General features: G+C 42.1%; 1 protein-coding gene across 1 annotated transcript in view; it reads right to left on the bottom strand.

Moving 5' to 3' along the window:
- The window catches only part of KIF13B (kinesin family member 13B), a 119,475-nt gene extending 110,889 nt beyond the window's left edge, over positions 1–8,586 (bottom strand). Inside the window, exon 1 of the mRNA XM_072407229.1 lies at positions 8,472–8,586. The gene's annotated coding sequence lies outside the window, so the exon portion shown is untranslated. The remainder of the gene's footprint in view (positions 1–8,471) is intronic.
- Positions 8,587–12,764: the final 4,178 nt, after the last annotated feature.

Raw genomic sequence — 12,764 nt, forward strand, 5'->3', positions numbered from 1 at the left:
TTTTCAATCCCAGATCTATTCCAAGTTTGCTGGATCACTTCCTATGATTGTTTAGTTTCCCTAGACTTTTAATAACTTTTAACCTTTAATAAATCTGGTTGTCAGACCACACCAATACATGAAATAGACATGCACATTTTTAAAATAATGTCCATTTTAATTTTCCAAGCACACGAGACCGTGCTGTATTTTTCACGTGACTTGTTTATCGTTCCCGAGGGTTAATTCTGTAAGAGCGATGAAACAAGGGGAACCCAGCTGTGTACGTCTTTTGCATCCGGGGAGGGGGTATCCTGGGCACACAGCTGGTTTTGCATTCCAGTCCCCGGGGGGCAGGGAGCTGTGGGGCGCTTGCCAACCCTGACAAGTCAGCTGAGAAATGCAACTTGTCATGCTTGGCATGCCCTGACCAGGCAGCGAAGGGAGGAGGAAGAAGCAGCAATTTCTTCACTCTCACCAGCCCTGCATTCTGTTACAGCTCAACTCTGACTCAATGATATCTGGCTCAAATATAACAAGCAGAACTCTTTCCATGCTTCATGTAAGTGGTAATACAGTGGTAGGCCTTCAATGCCACATCACCGTAGCTTTTTTTTTTACATAAATGACATTTGACTCCCTCTATCCAGGGGTGGTTGGTGCTATGAAAGTAGTAAAAGCTCAGGAGCGGTGCATGCTGGGAGTTGGAGTACACCTGTGCTTACCTGTGTCTGCACATGTGCTTATTCTGTAATACCTTGGAACCCTTAATTTTAGATCATAAGGGGGTTGACCGCTAACATCTCCCACTCTTGGTCACTTTGCATGATGAGCAGCCTAGCTCACCAATCATTGCATAACGTGTAAGGTATACGTGCAAAATGCAAGCTCTGGGAAATGTTACAAATGTTATGAATAACCACAGATCAATTGGTCGCATGCATCAACATTCACCCTATATAGCCGTACCCTGCATAGGAGATCAAGCAATCCTCAGATTTACCCTTTGCTGCCATCTCAGCACATTAACATTAAAATGCAGCAAATGTTCAATAACAGGTTAATAAACTACTGAGAGATTACAAGACATCATGTGTTCTTTAAGCTTCATGCATTTCAGAATGGAACACTTGAAACATGTGACATAACCGATGTCACTTATTACTCCATTCGCATGTATATATTTAATACCTCTTAGATATCCATATCCCTCCTCCTATTGTGTGATACTTCCCCCACCTCCTAGATTGTAAGCTCTTCAGGGCAGGGTCCTCTCCTTCTCCTGTCTCATGGTCTGTATCTGTCTGTCATTTGCAATTCCTCCGCTTGCTCCTACTTTCTGCTCAATAATAAAAACCAACACTATACCCTCACCTACCCATCTTTTTTGCCTCCTAAATCTGTCACTACTCCCCACCATCCCATATCCCCCTCCTATTGTGTGATAGTTCCCCCACCTAGTAGATTGTAAGCTCTTTGGGGCAGGGTCCTCTCCTCCTCCTGTGTCAATCTGTCATTTGTAACCCCTATTTAATGTACAGCGCTGCGTAATATGTTGGCGCTATATAAATCCTGTTTAATAATAATAAAATGTAGGTGTGGCACAACAGAGATTTAAAACAGATTGCAATCCCCGCATATCACATGTATTCCCTTTACTGGCGTTGACAACGAGCCATATCCTTCTGGAGTGACAAAAGTGCATTGCAAAGTCATAAACCCAATGTGAGAAAAGACGTTATATTCTTATCGCCTGGCTTCTTATAATCCATCGTCATCTTATCTGCAGATGTCTGATACAGAGTACAGTGCACAGCAAATTAGAGTTGCAAAGTTTGCGTTCTATGGTAAGAGTTTGCACATGTATATAATTTATCATATGACTGAAATCAGCAGATCAGAGGTTTTACCTCTTTCTACTCAATCTAAACATAAAAATGATTCTTTAATAAATATACAATTTGATTGCACACATTTGGAGCATTGTGGGTGCATTAGGTATTAGTGCTACTTCATCCTTCTTGTGTACTTTACTCTAAAGCCTGTTTTTTGTTTTGTTTTTTTAACACGGAGGACTTCTTGAAAGAACGTTCAGGTCTTCCGGCTATAATTCCTATATCCACAGCTCAATAGTGTGGTGATCAATAGGAAGAATGTCTCTTACATTGCTGGCTATTGGGAAGAATGTCACCCATAAAGATCATTGGTGCCCACTTAGTCTGACCTGAAAGGAACAAATCCCCCAGCAAACTCTGGAGGAATTCTGCTTGGGAAACACTGATCTATAGGGAAATGTGTGTGACAGATGGATGGTAATGAATTGCAACTAATTGGTACTGATTCTTACATTTGTGAGCTTCCGGGACCAACACCAGATATTAATAATGCTGCCTGGCAGCTCCATGTTCTTCCACAGCGGAAAAACCATACCTGGCACTTCTGGGTATGGAGGAGCTGGTGACCTGTTCCCACCTGAGAGTGTCCGGATCTAGCAAGCAATCGCCAAGCCAGGGCACTCCAACATGACCTGCAGAGTGACACTACTTCTTCACCGGGTCACCAACATCACATAGATTTAAGAATTATTTTTTTTAACATGGGGAAACCTTTCAGATTTTCAGGGAACCCTTTCTATAGTTACTATATCCACAGCTCACAGTACATTAGTGTGCTGGTCAGTGGGAAGAATGTCTCTTACATTGCCGGCCATTGGGAAGAATGTCACCCTTACAGATAGCCGACAAGATCATTGGTGTCCATTAAACTGGCCTGAGAGGAACAAATTGCTGAAGGAACCTCCAGCAACCTCTAGAGGAACCCTGGTTGAGAAACACTGGTGTGCATTAAGGTTGAGGATGCCCATTCTGGAGACGCTATGACCTTTCATTGGCAAAATAAACTTATTTGCTATTATTAAAATTTGTTACAGTTCTGGGTTCTTTAATTGTAAAAGTTTAAACTCCAGAGAGAACAAATTTTATCCATTAACATTAGGTCCCTGTCCCCCACTGCAAAGGATAAATGCTGGAGTATATTGGACCTACCTTATCCTTCCTCCCATACTATGCAAGGCTGGTAAGGTCAGAGCTGAGAGCAGCTGGGAAGTGAAGCTTGCAGAGAGTCTGCAGGGGATCATTCTTATGTAAGGAATAACTTTCTTCCTATTTATCATCCTCCAGGCCTGTTTTCGGTTTCTCAACTAGGGGTTCGTTCAGCAATAAGCAGTTTGTGCCTCTCAGGTCACTTACCACTGACACCAATGATCTGTTTGGCTCTTTGCAACGTTGACCTTACTTCCAATGGCCAGCAATGTAAGAGGAATTCTTCCCACTGACCACCACACTAATGTACTGTGAGCTGTGGATATAGGAATTATAGAAGGGATTTCCTGAAGACCTGAATTGTTATGAGTTGGGGAAAAGTTGCTCTAGACAACCGATCACCTATCCTTGCAGAGGTTAGCACCCTCTATTTTCAATGGAGCTCAGCATTAAACTAGGTGAATATGCCTGCACCGCGGCCGTGTTCTATGGACTGACCAAACTAGGACTAGAAGAATACAGGAGCGTATATATCCATATACTGAATACTATCATATCTCATACCCTGACTTTAATTTTGCATCGAATGGTCATTTTGTGATTTTCACTAAAGATTAATTTTGAATACAGATTTCGCCGGAGGTTGGGTGTAAATTGAACCTCAGTACAGCACTCCCGCAATGTTTTTAGTGATCCGCCATGTTAACCAAATGCTGTTTTCCCAGTAAAGAGTATGAAATGAAGTGCCTACTGCCCCGTCCTTGGTCCCTCTACCACCCCAAATGCCAACTGTTCTTGTGTGATACTTCCCCCATCTCTTAGATTGTAAGCTCTTCAGGGCAGGGTCCTCTCCTCCCTGTGTCACCGTTTGTATCTGTCTGTCATTTGCAACCTTTATTAAATGTACAGCGCTGCGTAATATGTTGGCGTTATATAAATCCTGTTTATTAATAATAATAATAATAATAAAGCATAACACCACTGTGTATACTGCAAACAATCACTAACGATCATTTTAGTGTCTGCACGGCCCGTGCTCGGGCTTTTGATACGTCTCCTTTATATTCACAAATTCTGCATATGATGGGTGCAGAAAAAAAAAATCCACTGGAAAAAAATTGTTCTAATTGCCACAAATTCCTGCAGCAAAACATAAAGGGCATCATTTGCATTTCCTCCGAGACTCGAGGCCGTGTCATTATTTTCAGTGGCAGGAATGCAGAAATAAGATACGGTGAGACAAATGGAGGGCAGCTGCCACCTTAATGTAGGTCACTTGCCAGTCTGTTGGCAGCACGCAGGGCAGAAGCGCATATACGGCTGTACGCTCCATCTGTTTGTATTACAATTAGCCCGAGTCTTGCATATGTTTTCCATACAGCAATTGTTTTGTTTACCGCTGTGAATTGTCAGGGAGAATTGCGGTTTTTGGAGATCAAATAAAACGTCTGACTCGAGGCCCGGGCACCAGGTGGACAATACAATTAGGACAAAAGTAAGGAAGGTTGCTTCAATTTCTATATTGCAATGACTGGGCCGAGCAGGTAAGGTTTACCCATGTATTCTAATAGAATGACTGAGTAAGATGATGGGAATCTGCAATACTATAACCAGGACTCTCTCAGTCTCGTGATCAATATTTGTTATTGATTGGGAATGCCCGGCAAGCGGAGTGGGAACTTGGAGGAGAATGAGATGGCAATGTGAGATCAATGGCTGTAGCTGTGCACAATGCCAGATGAATATTGCCCAACATGAATGGTTGTGCTCTTCTTGGGTAACAATAAAACAGTACAGTGGCCCCCAAAACCACTGTTCATTCCTATGGAGAAGAGGTAAGCGTAGCGGGCTGCCACTTTCAGTGCTCGTCCTTTGTCATTGGAAATGATCAGGAAAGATTGTTGCGTGCGCGTTGGACCTACGACACGCACGTGACCTACAACGCACACAGGACACGTGGGGGACCTACGACCGGGGGACCTATGTATACCAAAATTGTAAAAACCATGTTACATTTTATTAAATCTGCAGCTGTCCTGTGCACACCTCCTATGTTGTCCCAAGGACCCTTTACCATAAGTAGTCAACAAGTCAAAAAAGAAAACCTTTTCTGGTTTCGGTCCACAAATCGATGTGTGTTGGAAAAAACTTTTACCAATCTCAGCCCTTTGATATTTGGGCTGGGTAAAGTCAGCCTGGGAATTTCAGCTCCACAGCAGATGTCCGGATAGAATCTTGTGGAAGAATCAATCTTGGCTTCATAAGGGTGACATTGTGACTCCGGGCTAAGACTTCAATCATAACCCTGATAAAACTTTAGATCATCAAAGTGCTGCCAGCAGTAAATTCTCTTCACTTTTATCATGGAGTATAAAGAGCCAAGTGATGGGAGAGACAGAACAAAGCCGGAAGGATTCCATTCTCCTGTCATGCCGAGGTCTTATAAGAGTAACTTGCCGGTAACCCCTCTGCATTGTTCAGGGGACCTCGGATGATTTATGAACAGTTTAACAATACCGCCCCCTATTATAAAAAGCCAAGCAAAACGCCTTTTCCTATATTGTGATGTTGAATTTATGTGATGCCTATAGAGCGAGTACATCCTAATCATTCCGAGCGGTGGTATTATATTTATTATTTCTGACACAGATCAGCCCTGCTGCAGTTTTATCACTCCGGGAAGAAGAGACTTAGGAAATGCTTCCCCCTGCCTGCAGCAGTAACCTTTATACTAAATTTTGTAAGTACAACCGCACAAGTACAGATCAAACACAATCTTTCTGCCTTGCCCCTTGGTGAGAAAAGACATTGCCAGCTTGTAAAATTCTTCCAGGACATGCTACTTGGAGTGCCTATTGATGTAAATACGCCCCCAGAACTACATATCCCAAGAGCTTTTTTCCTTAATAGGATTTGAGGTGAAGGAATGATGTTAGGGGGCAAAGATAGGGGGCGATAGAGGAGCTCCGCAGCAGGCTGGGCTGACAACACTGGTTCAGATGCAGTGAAGCTAAGGATTGGAGTTGTCAACAAACAGCGCGTTGGGAATTCTCTGGATAATATTATTAAACAGAATTTATTTAGCACCGACATATTACGCAGCGCTGTACATTAAGTAGGGGTTGCAAATGACAGACACATACAGATAGTGACACAGGAAGAAGGGAGCCCCAAAGAGCTTACAATCTAGGAGGTGGGGGACGTATCACACAATAGGAGAGTATCTGGGCCAATAGACTTATTTGACACTGGGAATGTGATGTACTGCAGAATATTGTTTTTTTATATCATGCCCAGACAAAAGCTGAGTATGTGAGCTCTACTGAGCGATTATAAGGAAAGCATGGGCACTTGATGGTCCAGGCCACAGAGAAGCCATGGAAAGAAGTAATAATTGTGAGCAGGACTCTGTAATTGCTGATATGACAACCCGTCATTACTGGCATCATTGTGCAGCCAGATGGCAGAATGCCTACATGTCATGTGATCGGCATTCCGGGAATATTTTAGGATTATTTCTTTAGAAATGCTGCAGGTGAGTCTGACCTTTCTATACGCAGGAAGAGAGAGGCTTCTTAGGGTTTTATTCCTTATCTTTTATCGTGTTATTAACTTACTTATATCTACCCTTTAACTTAACTTCTAAACCCTCACTACTTCCCACCATTCCATATCTCCCTCCAATTGTGTGATACATCCCCCACCTGCTAGATTGTAAGCTCTTCGGGGCAGGGTCCTCTCCTCCTCCTGTGTCACTGTCTGTATCTGTGTCTGTTATTTGCAACCCCTGTTTAATGTACAGCGCTGTCTAATATGTTGGCGCTATATAAATCCTGTTTAATAATAATCTGGTGGTGGGTCAATCAGATATAAAAAGATGATACACAAAGATGGATATATACCGGACTACATTTCCCACAATCTTTGTGTTACATTGTGTAGCTGCGTACCTACCCCGCACAGAAGCGGACTGAGGTTCTACAATTGCTCACAAATTCAATTTCTTCATGTAGACACAAAGGACCTGTTTAATAAAGCTCTATGTGTATAAGTAGGTCTATAGATGGGTGGCTCAGTGGTTAGCACTCCGGCCTTTGCACCGCTGGGTCCCAGGTTGGAATCCCCGGCAGGACTCTATCTGCATGGAGTTTGCAGGTTCTCCCGTGTTTGTGCGGGTTTCCTCCTGGTACTCCGGTTTCCTCCCACATCCCAAAAACATGCAGTTAGGTTAATTGGCCTCTCAAATTAACATTAGACTGTGTTAATGACATATGACTATGTTAAGGACAATAAATTGTGAGCTCTTTCAGGGACAGGTAGTCACATGACTATGGGCCTTGTACAGCGCTGCGTAATATGTCAGCACTATTTAATACTGTGTAATAATAGTCACAAAATAAGGCAGCAGCATAATTAGATTTGTTATTGCCCCATCACTGTGAATGCACATTTATGTCATCTGCCAGCAGGCATTAGAAAGGCTTCAGTAACCTTTCATGGAATCTAAACAGCAATGTAAAGACTATAATATAATTCATGTCTCTGTTCTGACATTGAACATCTTAAATAAACACTATGGGCTCCATTTATAAAACTGACACTCCGTGGTGAAGAATCAATTACTACCAATGAAACACATGCACCTTGCACATTCTCCATCAAGCCCATGTGTTTCAATGGTAGTAAATGTTTCTGCATCGGAGTAATGTCAGATTCCCTGCATTATAGAGCCCTGTGACTTTGTCTATTAAAGGGCAAGGTGTCAGTAATTGCACACAGACCACCCACTTGGGCATTTACTTTGCCACACCAGCCTACCTGCTGCAGCTTCCCCACCTGTTTAAGCCGTCGCTCCAATGTTTAGACCGAGGGATAATGTTACGGCATATATGCCTGGGGTAAACTTTACAGGCCTTTGAATCATTTTTTTTATTCCAAACACATGCAATGTAAGTAACACGTTAATTGGCTTCCCCCACAATTGACCCTAGACTGTGTTACCGACATATGACTATGGTAGGAACATTAGATTGTACGCTCCTTTGAAAAACAGCTAGTGACATGACTATGGACTTTGTACAGCGCTGTGTAATATGTCGACGCTATATAACTACAGTGTATTTGTTGTTCGATGTTTATCACTTTGCCACTTGCATTTTGTTCATTTTATGTACACTGTTTTGTATATTTTGGATGTAACCCTCAATAAAATATATATTTACCCATAAATAGAATGTAATAATGATGCTGTAATAATAACTATTCATTCCTATGAAACCATGAGTGACTACAGCATGAAAAAACTAAATAAAACCCCCCACGGCATCAAAGCAAGTTTGAAATGATAAAAAGTACGGTGTCTGCTACAGTATCAGCAATGTAAAAAAACATGCAGGCTGGCAGAGGCAAGTACACAGCGACCACAGAGGTAAGTACACAGCGATCACTTACCTGGCATCTACTTTGGACAGGTTTGTGTTGCAGGGGTAAAGAACGACTTGGTCTTTTTCTACGTCCACCACGCATTTTGTATGAAGATCCAACTCTGAAACAAAGCACACAACACACACGGTTATTGATTGGTCTGCACAAGACAAAGGGAAATCTGCAAAGTTCCATTATTTATGTTATATATTACCAATAAGTTATAGAATTTTCTGACAAAAATCCCTCAAAGTACGAACAGATGCCAGCTGTACGCCCTAAAAACGATCATTGGGAATCAGTTCATCAAGAAAAAAAGCAATAGTAATACCAACTTGTCCAATTACCTTCCAGGGTTCTCCCCAGGACCTTTTAGCTGGGCGCACCACCCGGCACTTTTCAGCACCCGGCTGTTTTTGGGTAGTTACTAAAGAGTTTGGTCACAATACAGGGGCTGCCACCCACCTACACTTTCTTCCCAACCAGCTTAAAAAAATTTCTGGGTTGAGCACTGACCTATAGAATTCACTGTTGAGCACTGACATATACCTATAGAATTCACCCATCATCCTCGTGTATTGGAGTCCCAAAAGATCTTAAGCTGCGTACACACTTCCAATTTTTATCGTTGGAAATGAACGACGAACGATCGATTGGGCAAAAATCGTTCATTAAAAAAGTAAGCAACGACGCCGACGAACGAGGATAGTCGTTGGAAATGAACGACCGGACCGGCAGATCGGATTGGACGACGATCGTTGACCATCTATCGTGTGTACGGTCGTTCATTGATCGTCCATGGTCTGAGCATGCGCGATGAACGAACCTTCGCTCACTTCCTGTGGTGCACGTCACTTCCTGTATCGTTCAAACGATCGCATCTATTGTGTGTACAATATCTACGAACGATTGTGTCGTTATCTGTAGGTACAGGATCGGTGCTATACGATCGTTCGCAGATATTGTGCAGGATCGTTCGTCGTTCGTTTACCAACGATAATAATTGGAAGTGTGTACGTAGCTTTAGAACACAAAAGCATCAAAAATAAGTTCAATGAATGGACTACCAGCCAATAATTTGTTGCAAATCAAATCCCAAATGTTTTCAATATGCTAAAAACATGAAGTTAGGTTATTTGACTTGGCCCTATAATTGACCTTAGACTGTGAGGAAGACATCAGACTGAGGTAGGGGCATTAGATTGTGAGCTCCTAGGGACAGCTAGTGACACGACTATGGACTTTGTACAGCGCCGAGTCATATGTTGGCACTATATAAATAATAATAATGTGTAAAATGCTATTAATCATCACCAGCCTTCAAGACCCCAAGAAAGGGAACCCTGACATGTGTTGGTTGTCTGATCTTTAGGCTTTTTCACATTCGGTAAAGCCAAGCACGTTTTTTGAGATCTTTTCTTTCCTTCATCCTTATTTCCTCACCTTAACCAGCTAAATGTTCTGATGGAACCACTGACCCATGAGAACACTGGATCCATCAAAGCCAGAGCTACTTCACACCTTCTTACCGACACGTCCTCGTCTGGTCTCTTCTCTAATATCAGACTCTGTGGGTCAGATGTCTCCTCTTATGGAGCAGTAGGACCCTCAGACCCTGATAAGTGTTGGACCCTTGGTTATCAGCACACAGCATTCTATTTTAGGAGTTGGTTCTCCTCTGAAGAGAAGAGCTTGCTGGATAAAATAAGTGGCTTTTATCTATAAGAAGACGCTGTCTAAATATGCGAGTTATTTCGGGAAGGAGGAAGCAGCCAAAATCATTATAAACAGACATGCCATGGCTACGATACAACCGTATTAATTGGTTATTAGACAGGGTTCATGGTAATCTTTGCAAAACCTGATGTCAGGGGACCTCATATGATTTGTGGTTTTATGAGTGGGGGATTCTGGTGCAAAGGAAGACTACGCACTGCTTACCACTCATACTTCCTTTTTATTATTATTATTATTAAACAGGATTGATATAGCGCCAACATATTACGTAGCGCCGTACATTAAATAGGGGTTGCAAGTGACAGACTAATACAGATAGTGATACAGGAGGAGAGGACCGTGCCCCGAAGAGCTTACAATCTAGTAGACTTCCTATGTTTGCAAAATGTAAGATTCAGAATCTACCTTAATGTAGAACTCAAGTCTCACTTTGAATACTGGCGGTCAGGTAAGGGTTTATTGCAGAAAGTGACAGGCAATGTCCCTTCTGCAATAAAACTCTTCTTACCTGCCTGATCGCCGACTGTCAACTTTCCCAGTGCAATGCCCAATGGCAATTGGGCATTGGTTGCCCAATATACTAATCCTGGCTCCCATGCCGGTGGGGGGAATGAAAAACACTTCATCTCTTCTTGGCCCAGACAAGCTGAAGATCTACATACGGAAAAAAGAGGGGAAATGGTAGTATTTGCGACGGAACAGGGACAGGTGAATATTTCCAGGGTTTAGTTGAGCTTTCAGTGTTGCAAGAGTTACCTGAACAGGTTGATGTATGACAAATCACTGCAAACGGCACCCTGGGACAGAAACTTTTTGGTCGGTGTAATTGCTTTGTTAGGATGAATAGATGGATGGATTCTCACTATTCCACGCACGGTACAGAACTTGTAACCATCAACATACTACAATGAGCTGAATATTGGTACTTCAATACACAATAAAATAATAATTAAAGTAAACCTGTTCTGTACGGCAATCCAAGCTTCCTTAGCATGTGCCGGGAATGAATGAACTCCGCTGCGTGAGTTACGTCATCCCAGGACAGCCAATTAAGATGGCAAGGGGGACGAAATGAAGAAGGAAGATGGTGTTGGCTTGCATTGAACGGGGATAGGTAAGTATCACAGGTTTAGTTCTGCTTTAAGGGACTATTAAAGAATATGGACCGCCTTAAGCAAACAAAGTCAACATAGGAAACACACCTGTTGAGACTCACAGAAAGGTGTGAATCAGGATGGAAAAAAAATTATCTATCTATATATAGATATATATCGATACCACTTCTCCCAGAAAACTGTTGCATTTACAAACACTTTTAGTATTATTTTTTTTGTTCCCGTTTTCTTTTGTTGGCGCTGGAGGAACACAAAAAAAAGGAGAAAAAAATTAGATATTCCACGCAAAACATTAAAAATGGCCTGGACAAAATTATTGACACCCTTGAACTTGATACTTCGTATCCCTTGAAAGAAATACCCGATGTTAATCTCTTTCTGTAACACTCAGTGAGTATTTTACATCCCTACTAGAATTTTGGATCTCTCTTCCTTTGCCAGCTGCTCCAGGTCTCTCATATTTGAAGGGTTCCTCCGCCGAGCCACTGTTTTTAGATCCACGCTCCATGGAATTTATATCTGGACTCATTGCTGGCTGCTTCAGAACTCACCAATGCTTTGGCTTTGGCTTTTTGAAGTATGCTTTGGGTCATTGTCCTGCTGTAAGACCTCCGGCTAACACCCAGCTTTTTAAACATTGGTCCCTACATTGCATCCCAGAACTCTTTGGTAGCCTTTAGGTTTTATAATACAATACAAACAGTCAGGACTATCAGTGCCTGAAGCAGCAACGCAATCCCAAAACATCAGTGAAGCTCCTCCATGTTTGACTGTAGGGACGCGTTCTTTTCTTTGAAGGCTTCGTCGTTTTGCTTCCTGTAAACAGCCGAATGATGCAAGTTAGTGAAAAAGCTGGATTTTTGTCTCCTTCTCCCAGAAGGCCAGGCCACTGTCCAGGCCATTTTGGACGTTTTGTGTGAAATGTCTCTTGCTTTTTTTTCTCTGCTTTTCTTGTGTTCTTCCAGTGCCAATAAAAGAAACAAACAAAAAACAATACCAAAGCGTTTGTATTGCAACAATTTTCTGGGAGAAGTGGTGCATTTTCTGACAAATGCAAGACTGCCAATATGTATATACATTTGAAAATACATGCATGTGTAGTGAAGTAAATTGCAAATGTTATCAGTCACAAGCCGAAAAAAGGATTTCCCCTTACTGCAAACAAGGACCCTCTTCATTTCCTAGAGCGCTGCAGGGTTGTGCTATGAAATGATTGCAACTTAACAATTCATTAAGAATTGTTTAAAGAAGGTCACTGTACTGCTTCCTTTACTGGAAGGGCCCTGATGTAAAGAATCCATCGAACAAAAAGAATGTTTTTCATTAATTTTAAAACCCAGAGGACCCGACAGGTCCTCTTTAAAAGAAAAGCATATTTTTTCATTCTACTAGCACTGTATTGCACTGTTGAAGTTTCTCCCTGTAGGTCTATAGAATGTTCCTCCGACCCCCGCAGAATATATAACCA

The sequence above is a fragment of the Pyxicephalus adspersus genome, chromosome 4, assembly GCF_032062135.1.
Source record: "Pyxicephalus adspersus chromosome 4, UCB_Pads_2.0, whole genome shotgun sequence".
Lineage (NCBI taxonomy): Eukaryota > Metazoa > Chordata > Amphibia > Anura > Pyxicephalidae > Pyxicephalus > Pyxicephalus adspersus.